Source organism: Euprymna scolopes, chromosome 6, assembly GCF_053919585.1.
Source record: "Euprymna scolopes isolate OS-2025 chromosome 6, ASM5391958v1, whole genome shotgun sequence".
Taxonomy (NCBI): Eukaryota; Metazoa; Mollusca; class Cephalopoda; order Sepiida; family Sepiolidae; genus Euprymna; species Euprymna scolopes.
Window position 1 is genome coordinate 132784697 of NC_136487.1, and position 20046 is coordinate 132804742.

Consider the following 20046-nt stretch of genomic DNA (forward strand, 5'->3'; position numbering starts at 1 on the left):
GATAGTTGTGAAAAAATGAAATTGAATAATGTGGAATTTGATTATGAGGCAAGGGTTGTCTAATAACTTTACTGTGTCAATGTATTCGTGCATTCATTTTAAAATCCCGCTTAGACATCTTCCAAATAGGACATCATTTTTCTTACAATAATAGTGCCGATAGTGACGAATGAAAGAAGCGCAGTAATGTTAAAATTTATGATGAAGCAAGGGTTGCGAACATCTTACCAACACAATGTATATATGTATTAAATTGGAAATCCTAATGATCCATCTTCTAAAAATGATATCAATCTTCTTGAAATTGTGGTAACCTTGGTGGGAAAAGAAATTATTTCATATATATTGTAAATACCTGTTGGGAGTATCGTAAATTATTTTATATATTTCTATAAATTACCCGTCCAAATGTGGGTAAACATATTTTAAATATGTGTTGTAAATTACCCGCCCAAAAAAGGTAAAATTATTTCATATACATTGTGTAAATAACCTGTCCTAGGGAAGGTACAATTGTTACATATGTGTAATAGCTGTCCTAGGGTAGGTAAAATATTATTTTGCTCGAAATGGAAAATGATACATAGATATTAAAAATTCCCCTCTCTAAAGAATAACAAAAACGATTATATGCAAAATCAACTTAAATTTCCTCATTGATTATTAGGTCCCGAGTAACGCAGGGTAGCCATGATAGTATTTAATATAGATATGTTATATATACATATATATATATATATATATATATATATATATATATATATATATTTATATACGTGAATGCTATTATATTTGTACATACATAAATGGCATTGTATTTCGTATGCATAAATGTCATTATTGGTTTATATACATAAACGTCGGTATATATTTATATACATAGAATTTAAAAAAAAAGAATGTAAAAATCTAAACGATTCCATAGTAGCAAATACTGGGTCGTTATTTAACTTACTAGAATACATTTTTTTTACATGGAGGTCACCACTTATCAAGGCCCGGAAGTCACTCGGCGATAAGAGTTATTGCGTGTACAGTAATCAATGGGATAGTATCGTAGAAATCGTTAGCATTGGAGATTTGATAAAGTGTCTTACTTAAGGGGGAGATTCATCAGGAATTGTTTTTTTATGTTGGACTTGAAGACATTCAGGTTGTAGTCAGGTGGGAAACAGGCAAACGGAAGAGAGCTCCACAGGCGTGCACTTCTAAGAAAGAAGCTTTGTTCATGGAATCTACGTTTTGATTTAGGCACAGATAAGGAGTGGGGAAAATTACTGACAGTGCTTTCAGCTAGACGGGTGTTTTTCGAGAAAGATTTGCGATGGAGGAGGGACCAGAGATTGGTGCTCAGACGAACACTTGCCATGGAAATAAAGAAAAAACAAAGAGGCTCGCAACGTCTCTTTTGTGGGAGAGAGGTTGCAGGGAAGAGAAAAGGGCATCCCCCACTAAGCCACGAAGTCTATTTTATAATCTGTCAAGGCAGGATAGGATGTTTTTAGCAGCTCCTGTCCAGATGTGGCAGCAGTACTCCATTAATTTTGCAACAAAACTTTTATTTGAAATTTGCATACGTTTTTATCTGCAATTAGTTTAATTATATATGTAAATCAGTGCAGTCAGTAAAATTGAAATCTAGCAAAAAACACAAAACGATACGATTAAATTCATGAAAAATCAGATATGCTTACTTTTTACTGAGTTTTTCAACAATATTCTTATGGAAGACACTTATTGAAATTTTGCACATTAAGGGAGATTTAGTGCCCGTGACTATTTAAGAAAACTTTATATGATAAAAATATTAATTAACAAATAAAATATTAAAACCTTCAATGTAAAGTATACCAACTAGAAAGCGTACTAAAATATTCGACGCGAACTTAAATTTCATACACATGATTTAAAAATCCGAAAATATGGCATGATTTAGTATTTTAAGGTGTTTGCCTGCAATAATTCATCTACAGGTGAAGATAAAAGTTGGGAAGCACATATTTAACCGCCAGCAGAAATGTTTATCCATATTATTTTGATGTGATTTTAATATGATACATGTGGTTTTTTGTTGCTTATTTTAGGTGTATATTTTAGTACACTTTTATTTTTACGGTTTTGAATATTTTATATGAGTCGTATTTGTATTATTGGGGCCACTGTTGTCATCTTGAGTGTTATTTTTACATTGTCGGTAAGGAAACTGCTGCAATGATTAGACGACTTAGAGAAATTAATTGTAAAAATGATGTCATCTTGAAGAGTCAAGGTTCAATTTTCAGTACGGGCACTGGAAAATATAATTCCGAATTACTTAGGAGCTATATAAAAATATGACTAACGATACCAGAGAAGGCTACACCCGTGAAGTAAATAAAGGGTTCCGTTCGAAATTACTACGCATTCCCAGGCCCAATAGAAACATTACCGACTTTGACAAGATAGACCTGAAAAAGATCGAAGTTTATATCGACAGAAATGTTATGAAACTGAAATTCGAGATGAGAACATTATGCCAAAAGTATCTAAATAATACGAACTTTGATTTTTTAGACAAATCTTATTAATTTTTTTTTCTATAAGAAAACGCCTAAGGCATTTACTTCATCCTGACTCCTTGTAGATATCATGTTAGTTACATAGTAGTGGCATTCATAATTTTGTATTGCTCAAAACACTGTTGTAGATTTTCAACAAACTTCAAGTTTTTAACATAGTCGATCTGGTGCGTTCTTGGTACTAAAAAGGTATTTTTAGCCTAAAAAGGACAATTTCTCTGGTGGACCTTTGATGCAGAAAATACATTAATGTTGAACAGTCAGATTTGAATAGAATGCTGCATATATATACTAGCTACCATATGGATGAGTACGATATCATTTTATGCTAAATTATAGCGGTAGATCAACAAGTATGTAAATACCGTAATGTCTAAATGTTAGAGTCTTTTAATCCCGAATCCCAATATTTTAGTAAGAAGTTATTTTCATTTAAAAATTGCATTATATACAAATAAAAAAGAATGTTACAACTTATCAACCATTATCGTTTATTTGAATACAGGATCCAATAATTTTGAAATGTTTTTCATACTTGAAATATTAATCATTGTACGTCATTGTTTGCTTTGTACAGAAATGCCACTTTTTTATTTTATTTTATTTTATTTTTAATTTTGCTTTGCAGAACATGTTTGAGTTTTGCTAGTGGAAACTTAAAAGGCAACGCTGTCACTATTTGTGTTATGTTAGTTTAGGAAACCGGTAAATTCAGACAGCATTGTCTTGTAGAATTAGTGTGGAAAAGGTTAAAGAGTTTATATTAGTCTCTCTTTTACATTTCCGACACGAATGCTATTAGACAATATAGGGGCATATAGAGAGTGTGCCAGAAGAATTTCTGTACATGATATGGTTCACCTCTAAGAATTAGAATATTTGTGGTGAGCGAGCTTCAAAAATTCTAATAGCGTAGGGTATTCGTTCAATGTTAGAAACTATATCCATACAAGTCGATTGTAGACAGATCATATATCTATGCACAATTTGCATCAGGTAATATCACAGAAGATAAGTACAGAGTAAAATGCAAACCGGGAAATTACACTACAGGAACACCGATATTCTGCGAATTGGAATAAAGCATCGCTTCCTATAGTAAGCAGGCGAGAACAGATGCTTGACAAGTTGCCAAACCTGAACGTATAATCTTTAACAAGTAATACTCAGCCTATTCATGGGAGAAGAATGTGCGTCTACGTTGCTAAGATAAATATACAATTATGTGATCGAACAACGTAAATTATTCTAGCCAGACTAATAATTACTGTGTTATTTGGAGATGTGATAATAAATCTGCGAAGGAGAAAAATTCGGACAATAAACGGAAGTAGTCAACTTGTTAAGCAATTGTAGGTTTGCATACCGGATATTTTTTTTATTTTATTCCCCATATTAAGGAAGGTAGTCAATCAAGATTACAGATGCCTATTATATGAATGTTTCGATACGAACAAATTAGAAATCAGGACACATTTAAATTCTTCGAAAAAAAATCTGAAAAATACGCGAGTCTCTTTCTACAAGAAATGTAATGACACACTTCGTATATATATATATATATATATATATATATATATATATATATATATATATATATATATATATATATATATATATATATATAATGTATATTATATTCGGGTATTTTTAATTAAATAACTAATAAATATAAGTTTTCACGGTTCCTACCAGTAACAGTGAATATACTTCCCCTTCGCAATATGTAATATAAAAAATAATATATTTTTACTACTATTAGTTGTATATTAGATTAAAGTAAGACAATGCGCAAGCGAAGCATGAATTAAATAATTAATAAAACTTTCGTCACCAGAAAACAGAACCTTAAATTAAACTGGAATCTAACCCAAATGCGGGTTGGCATGTCTTCCTCCTCCGAAAGAAGTTTATGCTGAGTATGAAATTCAAAGTTGCCACAAGGAAATGACGACTTAAGGTATTTGCAACTCTTGAAAGGAAGCGCCTGGTAAACTCAAATAGGTAACCCATCCCGTATTCCGAAATCCTCACCCATCTGGTACTTACCAGCCTCAACGTTATTTAATTTCTGTGATTTAGCGGAACTGGTGTGTCAACTATATACTCTGGTGTGTACAACGTATATATACGCCCATACCAACCCGCCTTGTTCAGCATCCTTGAAGAAGTAAGTAATATTTTGTTTATGGATTGTGTTACCTTTACTAAAGATAGCGGTGCAATAATTTTTAACGAATCCTAAAATATGCTGAGGTCTCTTAATTTTATAGTGAAACATTTACATTATTGTATATATTTTGTTCCCTTGAGATGGTAAATAGGTGGATAGTGTTAAGTACATCATTACACAGGAGACAACAAGAAAATCCGCACTTGTTATTTAAAAAACATGCAAATTAAGTTAAATTTAACGTAACTGTTTAAACAAACTATACCTCATTTGATTGGCCTTTTATTCTTCTATAATCTTACCTGTTCATAGTTGCTTTTTAATTGAAATATTCTAGTGTTCATATCAATTTAAAAAAGTAACTTCAAATTGAGGAGGCAAAAAAAAAGTCCGCACAATGGAAAGTTCTTATTTAAATGTAACTTTATGACATTAATGCAACAAAACTACAACAGGAACACAATGAACTAGTTCATATTTAGTAGCATAATGCATTTGCAATTTGATAGCATGCGTTCTTTTGAATTCTTTGAATAAGACTGCAGCAATACTCCAGGGAAAGAGCATCCCACTTTTCTTTAATTTTTGTGCAAAGTTCTTCCAAATGTGAAATGTTATCATTGCGTAGCTGTTGCTCGATGTAATGCCATACGTTTTCGATAGGATTCAGGTCTGCAAATTGTGATGGCCAATCCAAACACGGAATATCATGCTCTTCCAGGAACCTCTTGACATTACAGATCTGTGAATGGGAGCACTATGTTGCATGAAGATGGGATTATCATCCGAATTCCGACCAAAGTAGGGTAGAAACATATTAATGTACTTGTTCGAATTAATTCAACCTTGCAAGCGAACTATACGCCCTGGACCATTGTAGTAATAATGTCCCACACCAAAACTGAACATCCACGACCTTGCAGCGCTGAAACTGGGCACCTAGAATTAAATTATTCATCTTTCCTCGGACGGACGCACTGCCTACCATCGCTGTCTGGCCTATTGGACTTGCTTTAGTCGCTAAAAAGTACTTTTGATCAATATGAAGAGCCATGATCTTCATTGCATCTGACGAAGTCCAGACGGTGCTTGCTGTTCTTTACAGAAATCATTGGCTTGCGTCTTGCAACATACCCGTGCAAATTAAATTCCTTTAATCTGTTATTGACAGTAAAAAGAGAGCACTTTTTTACAAGAGTGTACTGTTGTTGGATTTGTGGAGCCGTTTCAAATCTGTTTCTTAGGCTTCGGATCTTGCTAGCATTGTCTTCTCTGTTAGAAGTAACGCTATTACGACAAGATTTAGGAGCATCACGAACACTGCCGGTGTTTTGGTTATTTTGCACAGTCTTTCGTACCGTTTTCTCATCACATTTAAATCTGCGGCCGATTTCTCGATTGGATAAACTAGAAAGGTGGAGATTACTGAGCGCTTGACGATCATTCAGAGAAAGTCGTGGCATATGAACAAAATGTTGCGTTGTATAACCTGGAACAACAACACTTACGGTTAGAGATGCTTTGTAGCCTGTTGGTGGATATTTTAAACTGATTTAGGGGAGTTAATTTAAGCTGATTTTAAGCGAATTTGTTGCTGCTGACGTTCTTTTTGCCTCCTTAATTTGAAGTTATTTTTTTAAATTGACGTCAACACAAGAATATTTGAATTTAATGGCTAATATGAACAAATTAAATTTTTGAGGAATAAAAGGTGGGTCAAATGAGGTATAGGTTGTTTAAACAGTAACATTAAATTTAGCTTACATTTGCAGTTTTTGAAAAAAAAATACAAGTGCGGACTTTCTTTTTGCCGGCACTCTCCTCTGGTCCAAAGCTTTGAAGTGGGCACCGGTTTTTTCTGAATTGTTTCTCGAAAACATTAGTCTATGTGAAGAAAATTAATCGATAGTTCATTGTTATTTTTTTAAATAATACGCACTTCTTTGTATTTCTTTGAACGAGGTGATCATACGACATTTTCGCACTTCTATACGCAATACTTTCCATTGCATGGTAATCTGCAAGATGTTAGCTGGTAGAAGGCAAACCTGTATTGTTGAATCTTAAATTCCTACGTATAACATTCGAAAACGTTTGGTTAGCGACAATAGCATTTTAAGCCATAAGTCAGTTCTCAGATAGTTAAGTGTGTTTTACTTGCGTCTTAGTACTTCATGGAAAAGAAAGTGGCTCACGGAACGATGAATTCTAATGTCACTTGGTGCGGCCATTGTCTAGTCTCTGTTCACATCTCTTATATAGTACGTTATGGGTAAGTTTGTCCTTTAACTATATTTGCTACACCTTTAATTCATTTTGCTTAGGGTATTATATTCATAACATGTGGTTCTCATATCTACTAATACAAAACTATTTAATCTTACATAACTTACTCTAATGCAAGCGTATATAAACAAACAACTGCGCAACTTCTATTATAATCGCATATATCGGTAATTATCGCTCGTTAACTGTCTAGTTAATATAAACGATCGTGAAATCTAGTTTGATTTAAATGTTGTATTTTAACAGAAAAAAGACAGAAAATCGAAATATTTGTGTGCGAGTTGTGTGTAAAAGAAAAAAAAGATCGAGATGGAATGAATTAGAAGGAGATATGTTTGTTTCATGGATCAAGAAAAACATATTTAACACCGTCCGCCATTATTCCGCTTTCAACAAGGCAAGTCAGGACCGTTGCGTTCTACATCTACTCTTGTCGGTGTCGACTGGCTAAAAAAATAGAAATGTTCTCAGAGGGCAGTAGAGTGATTTCCTTACTTCCGTTTTTAGGGGACCCTTATTTGAGGGCGCACTTCCCTCTCTCATGTAACATTTTTAGTAATGATTTTCTTTATAATAACCGCAATGACAACGGATTATAAACAGATGCAGAAAAGGGCCAGAAAACTAAGCACGCATTGGCTTTGAATGGTCTCCAGTTTTTAAAACTCTAACGGAAAAGTTTTCAAATCGCAATGTTTTTCTCGCATTCAGTTATATTTAATTATAAAATATCAGAGAGGCGGTAGCACTCTCTATATAGGGATGGCCCGTACACGCCTATATACGCCTACAAAACAAAACTATCCAAATCTCAACTAAAATATACTTATAAGTTTCAAAAAGCACATATTCTTACAGAGAAGCGTCTTACGAATCCAGCGAGTGTCAGAACGTCGGTTAAAATGTCAAAAGAGAGCAAAGAAAAAAGGGTACAAAAATGGCCAATTGTTCTTTCTTCTTTCTTCTTTCTTCTTCTGCTTTCTTCTTTCTTTTGAGACGATGTATCTCGGTGTACGAACGGTCTCTGACAACAGTTCAAGCATCAATCGACTGCTCTTTACACGGAAAAGTGCAGTGACCCATCGCTTTTTAGCTAACTCCATAATTAAATAAGATTACGTGTAATAACAAGTTTTAAACACTATATACCCAATGTAGACAGACCACTTCGAACACGGAACTTCTCTCAAAAGGGACAGCTCCAAATAATACACAGGATGCTCACAGACGTTCCAGTTTGCCAGTGGCCTATATTTCTTGGACGCTGAATATTTGAGGTGAACGTAAAGGTTTTTTCTTTAAACAGTAACCCACCAGCGTTAATGAAACCACGAAATCTTTATTTCAGTTGATCAAAATTGTTATAAGAGTAACCTATCAGCAAGTACGACGTCAAAAAACAATGTTATAAAAACAAATAATTCTTCAGATTTTGGACTGTAAAAGATGTACAAAATGTCAATGCTGTGACCAGGATTCGAACCTAAGTTAGCACGACCACAACGTGGGGTCCTAACCTCTAGACGATCACGGCTAACACTGACGTCTGTCGCTCTTGGCAGAAAGACACATGACTACTGTCAAACTATTGAAAAATGAGGAAACTTGAAATTCTCACGCATGCGCAAAAATACACTATAGCAACTATTGTTAAATGCAGCTGAATCTCTTCGCTCGCTAAGAAAAGTAGATCAGACCAGTTCTTCTAAGAACTCACCAAACGCCAAATTAACCGCAAAAGAAACTGCAAGAAAGTCATCTTCTAAGAACTCACTGGAAGCTGACCAAAAAGAATCAAAATCCAAGCTCTAGCCACAAAAATAACTAGATATTGTGGCTACTATACACAATCTACTAATAAAAACAAGTAAGTTTTCTAAAAAAAAACTGCAATAAATTAACCAAGTAACCTCACACTGTCACTGATTAGGACTTCATATAAAGATAACAACTACACTATTGGTGTATATACCGTTCCACACTTTAACTATTGGTGACGGGGCAGTATCTCAATTCTACAAGAGTTGTCTTGCTATGAGATAAGTGATATTATAGTAAGATACACATAAGTGTTATATGTTTACATTTAATAAAAAATGCCAAAGTCAGCACGTAGTAAAAAATCTCAGAGAAATATAGACTATGAAAAAAACAAAGTCAAGGTATTATCTGAGCAAAAAGAATACTATCAGAAAAATGCTGAAATAATAAAAATTAAGTATCATGCAAATCCTGAGGCAAAGAAGGCTGCCTCACGTGCTGACTCAAAAGCATGGTATAACAGGGATCCCGAGTGGAAAAAACTGTCTTACGTGCTCTTTATAACAAAGAACCAGAAAAAAAGAAGGCTGCCTTACGTGCTAACTCAAAAGCACGGTATAACAGGGATTCTGAGGAGAAAAAAGCTGCCTCACGTGCTCTTTATAACAAAGAACCAGAAAAAAGAAGGCTGTCTCACGTGCTCTTTATAACAAAGAACCAGAAAAAAAGAAGGCTGCCTCACGTGCTCTTTATAACAAAGAACCAGAAAAAAGAAGGCTGCCTCACGTGCTGACTCAAAAGCACGGTATAACAGGGATCCCAAGGGGAAAAAGCTGCCTCATGCACAAACTATTATAAATATAAATATCAAAAACTGCCAAATCTTTGCCAAAACGCCAAAGAATGAACCAAGAAAAATTTAATAGTGAAGGTATGAACATTTTAGAACTTTATAATACTCTAACTGTTTTATCAGAGAGGCGGTAGCACTCTCTATGTGATATAGAACCGATGGAGGACCAAGAGGCAACTCCTAAGGCCCAAAACCCAAAGACCTAAAACCCAGCAGGAAGCGACCTGCTACTAATGGAGGCGGCAATGAGCCGCCTCCTAAAAAAGACAATACTATCATGAATGTAAGTTTAAAAATAAGACTGTAAGTAAAAATACTAATTAACAAGAATAAAAAAGCATTGGAAATGCAAAAGGATATAGGGACGGTATGCCAAAAAGTATACAAACAAGATAGCTATGAATGGCTAGGCACATGGAAATAGAATTGCATCCAAAGTATAGCCCTATAGCTTTTTACAACCGTAACGATGGCACGGAATGAAGATTGGAGAAAAGCTATAGGGCTATACTTTGGATGCAATTCTATTTCCATGTGCCTAGCCATTCATAGCTATCTTGTTTGTATACTTTTTGGCATATCATCCCTATATCCTTTTGCATTTCCAATGCTTTTTTTATTCTTGTATTATTAGAAGCTCGTCATCAAAACCCATACATCTGTTTTTTATGAAAATTTAACTACGACTGAGTAACCGGCACTATTCATGATGGTCATTTTAATATTAAACGGATAGAATTTATGTTTGATTAATTATTCATACAAAACCTGAAACAGTTTGCATTAAAACAATTGTTATTTTTGTTTGTTTTCTTTTAATTTTCTCATCTGTAGTTCTTATATTTATCTATCGAAAACTTAACCTTGATTGTGGAGATTCTTATTTTTCTGAACCATGAAATTACAAAGGAACTCAGAAAATGTCTCATTATACCGAACAAAAATAACACTCAGCATAGAAACTGTTGCGAAAACATCCATATAATCATTATTCCAAGTATGTGGACATGAGGCTATCAAGCATAACATATATATCGTTTAATGTTTAATGAAAATATATATTTAAAATGGTTTCTACCTGCTTGGGTTTATGTGAATATGCATTGTTGGAATGGCATGCAAATACACGACGCATGCCACTGTCTCGAATGGTTTTCCTCAATGTTGCCCACTTAAGTTAAACAAATAAAGCATATCCACATGCCCAACCCTTACGCCAAGCACCAATATTCTAAAATACATCATGATCAATTTTGTTCAGCAATACATTCTATACACAATATATATGCATATATATATATATATATATATATATATATATATATATATATATCTGCATATATATATATTAGCGTATGTATGTATTTAATTATTATAGTAAATATTTATGTTAACCCCTTTAAGAAACTTGTTTCTTATCTTTGAGCACTTTTAGTTGTAATAAGTCGGTGAACTTAGCTCATATGCGTAGATCCTCATATAATGATTAAATCACTTTGACTGACGTTAAAATCATTTGAAAAAGAATAGACGTTTATTTTCAACTGTACCTTTCTCGGTTGTCGGTAGCTGAATGGTTTGGGTCCTTGCTAATGAAGCCAGACATGACGTTTGTTGCCAGGGTTTGAGTCTCCCTACTGGCCTTAATCGGGACACTCTCCACTGATGATTCCTGAAAGGATGAAACACTGGTATCTGTATGTATTTAATTATTATAGTAAATAATTACAGGTATATGTTTTATTTTTTTATTACCGTTTTATCTGTTTAGTTACACATGTGTTATTTGCCCAATCATATTTACGATCCAGCAACTTCGTCAGAATTTACAGAAATGGTTATTATTATTTGGAAAAATGATTTTAGAGGAAGCACGAGGAAAAAAAGAGAAAGGGTGTCGGAGATCGGCGATCGTTAAGTTATTAGGTTTAAAGAACATTAGTCTGTTGTGGGGGGTAGGAAGTTCAGCTAGGCGCGGATAGAGATATAGGGATATAGTGAGGGGGAGGGGAGAGAGAGGGAGATAAAAAGAGGAGTAAGGAGAGGAGGAGGAAGAATGTCAATTTTAGGTTGTAAGATTTAAGAGAAAATATAAGCTGGGGGGGAGTTAGGCGGGTTTTTAGTTGTTCAAACAGACACCGGAATATATGAAATAGATGAGGAAGAGAGAGAGAGAGAGAGAGAGAGAGAGAGCGGTCCACAGCCATATATATATATATATATATATATATATATATATATATATATATATATATATATATATCATAAGATACTGTCTCCCATCTGACACTTGCTAGGCTCCATGTAGCTTTATATTGGTGATCCAATGAGAATTATTTAGACGCGGTTATACTATATTATATAATTCATATATATGAATAGATAACCCTATAGACGATATATTTTATGAAAATATACTAATTAGTCGGTCCTGGATATGACCTTAAACTATATCCGATGGTGAGGCCGCAGTACGCGGACGTTGGGGAGTGTGGAGCCACCCTTTAATTGCTATTGCTCCCAGATCCACTCTGGCCAGGAGTGGTAGTACCTGTTAGGGTCCCAACTACGGTTTAAATAGAAACCGACTTGAAAAAAATATTCTAGAAACAATTTTTTCTTCAAAATCACTGGATTCGGCATTAAGTAACATTAAAAGGGTTTAAAACAAAAATCACCCACCAACAACTAATTCGTCCATTTTTATTAATATTAACTAATCAAATATTTGCATATAAATATAAACTGTCTACCTAATTGCTTACTGTTAGCTATCAAATATTACTCTCATGTTTGTTGCCATGATAGTTATCGTTAAGCAAGGGTATCTTCCATCAGCTACACAACTGGATATGAAGCAATTATAAAAGTTTCATCTGCTCGCTATATTAAGAAGTTGACCTTCATACATCGGGTCGCCTCAACGGTTCGTTAAATTTAGAATCCAATGGACTATTTATGTAATCAGAATGCACTGAGAAATTCAATCTTCTGTTATGAACCCGACACTTTTCCGGTAAGTCATATAGAGTTAATCATGGTTATTCATGATTGATTCATACACAGAGGCATCCGAGACGAGCCAACGAGGATAATCCAATTCGGAAACATTGCTAGTCATCTAATCTCCAAAGAACATCATTGGAGAAAAACGAAGCTAATTTAATAAAGTAGAAGTTTACAAGATTGGGCGCCAACCGAGAAAATATTGCCGCCACGACTATTAAGAAGAAAATATCAGACACTTCTAAACCTCGGAGGAGAATTGCTTTAATGCCACCCCCACATTCTGAAATGAAAATAATATTTTTATATGTCAAGCTATATGTAAGATCTAGTATCATAATCGTTTGAATAAGTGTCGCTATTAGACGCAGCTGTAACCTGTCAACACTCGGGAACTATACGTTGGATGTCACTCACCTTTTCACAGTTGAAATAATATTAATATTAATATTTATTTATAGGTTCTTGAAGAATAATGCATGATTTTCTGTTCATGCATTGTTTTCGTACACCATTATGCTTAACAATACCATCGTACTCTATAATGCTTTACAATATGTGCTTCTTTGTCTTTTTTCGATCATGTTTAGGACGCGTTATTCCCTGTTAGTCACCAGCAACTTGCGTAGCACGTCTATATTTCTCGCCCATGTTTTCATTTTTTATAGTTTTTCGTTCCTTCTTCCTCGTTGAGACGTCGCATCGCATACGGCTCTGTTATTTGCATAAGGATGCTTCTGCTGCTGCTGTTACACGCACGTACGCTGTTATTTTACACAATGTCGGTCAAATGTCAAATATAGAATTGCTGCGATTTGTTGAATCTTTAACCAAAATCAACATCAAGAAAATGTGAAAGTTGCAGTTCTGTTTATGACTTCAGTTCTCATTATCGTTGATCTTAGATATTTATCTCAAACTGCAGACAATAAAACCCCATAAGTTGTATTCATTTGGGATTTGCATATGATATTTTCCCATATAACACTTGGTAACATCTAAGATTCGATGGAATTTCGACATCCGTTTTTTGTTGATGTATTGCATGTTTTTTTTCCACTATGAAATATCTCATTCTTATCAAATAATATTTATTTGAAACGTAAAGTTTCGAGATGGAAGTGTCACATCTCACGACTGACATATTTGGATGTATGCAAATGAAACATCTGCAAATTCATAGAAAGCTAAGCCGCATCAACTAAGATGTGTAGATCTGTAAGAACATATGCAAAATATTGTTCGTAGTATTCTAACTATTCATCTCATCTTTTTGTTCTCACGAGGGTTCAATAGATGTAACGTCCAACACTAAAAGTTTCTCATGTCGAAGTCTGAAATTCTCCCGCTGAATTTGGGAATCTACACTGAATTTTGAATGCAACGATTTATTTAATCTACGTAAGCTATGAGAGTTTAAGAGTCTTAAGTAAGTCGCATTCATATTCTTATTATACCAACCAATGAGGCTCTGCTAAGTAGTGATTCAAAACTGCATTTGACCTAATATTATTAGTCGCGTGCAAGCGACCCTATAAGTCACACCGTCGGTCCATCGGTCGTTCGGTCTGTCGGTCTGTCTGTCGGTCTGTCGGTCGGAGTGTCGGTCTGTCCGTGACACTTTTGTGTTTGGCCTTTTTGGTTAAGAATAAGGTATGTTGTTAATAGATGCTATGTTAGCTTTACAAGCTTTTCTTGGCCTTTTGTCCAAGATCAAAGTGTACTATCTGTCCAGCAGATACTGCAAGCAAAGACCATATGTGGGGGCATCCCCACATATAAGACCTTGGTCAATGTAGGAGCAACCCTTCATACCAATTGTCACTATCCAGCTCCCCTACTACCAGGGGAGTTGGTCCCATTTCCCCTTTACTCCTCACATTAAAAATCGGCCTTGTGCCTAATTTGCTGGGTGAGGGAGCAAATAAATACACTTTTGGCCAAGATTAAAGTGTAGTATCTGTTCCGGCAGATACTGCAAGCAAGGACCATATGTGGGGGCGACCTCACATATAATGTAGGGACTACCATTCAAACCAATTGTCGCTATTCAGCTCAGCTACACCCCGTGGAGTTGGTCCCCATTTCCCCTTCACTCCTCACATTATAAATCGGCATTGTGCCTAATTTGTCTCTGTGGGGGGAGCAAATAAATACAGCTTTTCTTTACCTTTTGCCCAAGATCAAAGTGTAGTATATTTCCGACAGATACTGCACGCAAAAACCATATGTGCAGCCCCACATATAAGACCTTGGTCAATGTAGGGGCAACCCTTCATACCAATTGTCACTATCCAGCTGCCCTGCCCCCCCCCGGGGAGCTGGTCCCTATTTCCCCTTCACTCCTCACATTAAAAATCGGCATTGTGCCTAATTTGCTCGATGGGGGAACAAATAAATGCAGCTTTTCTTTGGCCAGATCACAGTGTAAGACTCAATCCATTATATTACTCTTTCAGTCCACACCCCCTTTTCCTTTATTCATTTTATCTCGCAATTACTTATAGCGTCACCAACTTTCGGAAGAACCCCCATCCGCTTTTCTTTTATATCATAATTGTCTTAAAACGTGACTATCTAAAGTCCAGAATAAGATCACGCTTTTCTTTTAACGGTTAATTAAAAACAAAAAGTCTTTTGAACGCTGATGTTATTAAAACTTAAATTCTTTTCTACGGTTTGCTTTTTGGAGACGGAAGAGTGACTTCTATATTTATCGTACTTTTTATTTTAGAGTCAAATATTAATAACTACATTTTATTTCAGTATTTAATTATGTATTTCTGTTTTATTAAATGCTAGCGTTTGTCTCGTCCATAAATGTTTATTCATCTACCAAGTTGATTGCAAAAATAGATTAGGTAATTATATTCATTTTTAGTTCGTGAGAGGGAAATCTATCACCATACTTTATCTTAAACTCGTCCTTAAACACCATACTTTATCTTAAACTCGTTGGACTTTTATTATGTATAATACTTAATATTTTTAATGGGGAGTATAAAACGCATTGTGGATGCGTTATCGGTAGCTCCCGTTACTCTCGCTTCTCCTTATTTGTCCCTCAGTCCTCATTTTTAATGAGTGACTTTTTTGACAAAAGGAAGAAGAAAAAGCTGTTTTCTAGGTTGGCAGTATTTTGCAAGAACAGTTCACAGAGATGGCGGAAACTTTCTGTTTTTATGTCTATCCTTGTAGCCATGTCACTAGTAAGGGTACTGGAGGAAAACGTTTTATCTGTGCTGACGTTATCCGCCTGATAGTCAGGGACTCGAACCTTGGATTAACCACTAAGGAGGCTGTCCTGTCAGCAGGTGCAAAGTACTTGGGCTGCTGTATTGCCATTTTGTGAATGGATTCTGGACCATGCAGTAGCTTGTGGTGGGGCCTTTCGATGCAATATTAGTTGGTAATTGTTACGGATTTACCTTATCGTGTTCTACAAAAACAAATTATTCGTTTCTTTTTCCCTATTTTTTTTTTGCCTCTCTGTCCTGCTCCAAAATGTCATTATTACAATTTCAAGAAAAAATACACGATTAAACCCGGTTTTCCAGCTTCCAACGTAGGCACCTACTACCGTGTCTCCTTCTCCAACACCAGGGGTCTACGTTCTAACCTTCCAGAGGTTAAAACCCAATTACAGGAGACTAAACCAGACCTTTTATTTTTAAGCGAACCTGTCATTAGGCAGGCTATTTCCCTAGAAGAGTTCGCAATTAAAGGATACGCTAACTTAATTTTCAAATCTGACCCCCATGATCGCCATGGGCATGGAATATGTGCCTATATTAAAGATGGCTTTCCATGTGGTAGGGACATCTCCAGAGAAGATCCTTACTTAACCTATATGTGCTTCCGGGTTGCATTAGCTCACACTACTGCATTTATATTTACTCTCTATCGCCCCCACAACAGCGGAGTTACTATCTTTAAAAGCATATCTGAGAAAATTGACCAAATCCTATCTGCTTATCCTTCAGCTAACATTCACGTATGTGGAGACTTCAATGTTCACAACGTCAAACAAGACCGATGATGAGGGGAGGTTCTCTCTTGATTTCTCCTCACGCAGATTGTCCACGAACCCACTCGTTTGCCCGACAATAACGGCCAGTATGCAGTCTACTAGACCTTTTTCTCACAAGTTTCCCTGAATGATGTTCAGTTTCTGTTCTGTTCTGACCACTCGTTTGTATAAAATAAGATAAAAATGAAATGTAATAAGTCCCAAGACGTATGTCCTCATCGTACAGTATCTCGATACACTAAGACTGACTGGGATAGCTTCCGTACATTTATATCGGTTGTACCTCTGCGTTCAATGTTTAAAAAGAATGTGTCCTCTATAGTATCAGACCTGATGGAATGGTTAATCGTAGGTATAGACCGTTTTATACTCTCGAAAAAGTTCTAGCAAAAACCTAACCACCAGCCATGGTTTTCTCCAGAATGTGCTGCTGCCATTGCGCACAGAAATCACTTTTTCCACTGCTTCGAACGAAATATTATATGGAAACTAAAGCCGTTTTCAGGACTGCCAGCAACCATTGTAAGAAAGTAATAAAGTGCGCAAGAGAGTTTTATTCTCAGTCCGTCAAGTCGAAAGTAGCTGAGCAGCGGCTTGGTACCCACCAGTTTTGGCAAATAGCAAACAGAATCCTGAACAGAAGCGTGTGCTCTATCCCAACTATCATCAATGGACCTGAGGTAATCTCGTCAGCATCAGACAAAGCCAAACTCTTTGCCAAGAACTTTGCAGCTAATACTACCCTTTGCGATCAAGGCCGTATACCCCTAATATGTACTCCTGTATCAGAAAACACGTTATGTGATATACACATATCTGTACGTGATGTTGTCAAGCTTATAAAAAGCGTTGATTTCAGCAAAGAAACTGGCCCTGACAGTATTCTAATTATAGTACTCAAAAAACTTCAACCAGCCCTAGCCCCCATACTTACAAAACTGTTTAAACGTTGTCTTAGGAGAATAGCTTCCCATCACCTTTGAACAGCTCATCAGTATGCCCTGTATTTATGAATTCAGGTGATCACTCATCCCCCACTCAGTACAGGCCAATAAGTCCCCTGTGCGTCATGAGTAAGTTGCTGGAATCTGTGTTAAATACAGAAGTAATCAACCATCTCAACAAAAATAACCTTCTTAGCGACACTCAATATGGTTCCCGTTCTGCTAGATCTACACCAGATGTGCTTACAGTTATATCTCATAGGATTAGCGAATCTCTCGACGGAGGCAACCTTTCTAGGGCAATTACTCTTGACATCTCTAATGCCTTTGATAGGGTATGGCATAATGGTTTACATCACAAGATCTCTAGCTATGGTATAGCTGTAAATGTCTTCTCAGTTATTAAATCATTACTTCCTGATAGGTTCAAAAAAGTAATAGTTGAGAGGCAAAAATCAGAAGCTCACACTATTAATGCTGGAGTCCCTCAGAGGTCCATCTTTGGCCCAACTCTTTTCCTGATGTATATTAATGATCTTCCAAATCACATCCTTACATAATTCGTAGACATTTATGCTGATTAGCACATCTAAGACAGTAAACGACCAAGTTCCCTCCGATTCTCTCTCCTCTGATCTTGATCATGTGGTACACTGGTGAAAGGAGTGGCTGTTTACTTTTAATGCATCTAAAACCAAGCTTCTCTCTTTAGACCATCAACATTCTTATCTACATCAGGCATCAACTGAAATGAATGGCTCTCGTCTTCAGGAGGCCTCAAATGTTGACAAGCTTCTGGGCTTGACCGTTACTCCTGATCTTTAATGGAACACGTACATCAAATATGTTGCCAAGGCCGCTGGAAAAATGGGGAGTCCGTCTATCGATCCAGTAGATATCTCACTGCTGATGCAATTATCTATGTGTATAATAGCCAGGTACGTCCAAGGATGGAATACTGTTGCAACATCTGGGCAAGAGCTGCTGGAAAGGACTTTTCCTGCCTTAATAGCGTTCAAAATAGACTTCGTCGCCTCATAGGAGATATCCTTTTCTCTTCCTTGCAACCTCTTTCTCACAGAAGAAATGTTGTCTCTGATGTATCGTTATTTTCATGGAAAGTCTTCGACATAGTTTCGGTCCATGCCCCCTCCTCGCCAAACTTTTACAAGAAACACTCGTCTAGCTGAAAACACTATCAATAATTCCCCCCACTCTTTATCTGTGCCTTAACCTAAACGTAGATTCCATGAACAAAACTTCTTTCTTAGAACTGCACGCCTGTGAAACCGTCTTCCGTTTTCCTGCTTTCCGGTTGACTACAATATGGTTGTCTTCAAGTCTAACGTAAATAAGTTTTTGATGAGCCGTTCCATATAAGTTAACAAATTTACTGAATGTTCATTACTAATGGTTACTATATTGCCCAATTTCTACTGTACACTCTTTAACCCTTATCCTCGAGTGTCTTTTTGGCCTTGAAAATGTGGTGCGGCCTGTGTAAAAAAAATCTGTTCCGGCAGATACTACAGGCAAAAACCATATGTTGGAGAAGCCCCACATATAAGACCTTGGTCAATGTAGGGGCAACCCTTCATACTACTTGTAACTATCCAGCTCCCCTACTCCCCAGGGAGTTGGTTCCTATTCCCCCTTCACTCCTCACTTTAAAAATCGGCCTTGTGCCTTATTTTTTCGGTGGGGGAGCAAGTAAACACACTTGTCTTTGCCTTTTGGCCAAGATCAAACTGTAGTATCTGTTCCGGCAGATACTGCAAGCAAAGACCATAAGTTGGAGCAGCCCCACATATAAGACCTTGGTCAATGTAGGTGCATCCCTTCATACTAATTGTCACTATCCAACTCCTCTACTCCCCGGGGAGCTGATCCCCATTTCCTCTTCACTCCTCACATTAAAAATTGGTCTTTTGCCTAATTTGCTCAGTGGAGGATCAAATAAATACAGCTTTTCTTGGTCTTTTGGCCAAGATCAAAGTGTAGTATCTGTTCCGGCAGATACTACACTTAAGATAATTTGTACCAGTCAATGGAGGGGAAACCCTCTATACTGGGGCAATTATTATTTTTGGTAACCAGAGTGCCCCCTTTTTGCCTACTTTTAGGGGAGCTGGTTTTTACCTCACATTAAAAACGGCCTTGTGCCTAATTTGCTCAGTGGGGGAGCAAATAAATACCATCTGTTCCGGCAGATACTGCAAGCTATGCCTCGCTAGGACTAGCAAAGACCAGATGTGGGGGCAACCCCACATGCCTGACCTTTAACCAGCTCCCATTTCCCACCTCTCGGGAGCTGGCCCCCTTTTCCCTTCCCCCTCCCTTCACTCCTCACATTAAAAATTGGCCTTGTGCCTAATTTGCTCGGTGGGGGAGCAAATAAATACCATCTGTTCTGGCAGATACTGCCAGCAAAGACC

The 20046-nt window shown here is 36.4% G+C and overlaps 1 pseudogene; it reads left to right on the plus strand.

Annotated features, from left to right (window-relative positions):
* The first annotated feature begins 19575 nt into the window (after positions 1–19575).
* LOC145278502 (U2 spliceosomal RNA) lies at positions 19576–19723 on the plus strand (annotated as a pseudogene).
* Positions 19724–20046: the final 323 nt, after the last annotated feature.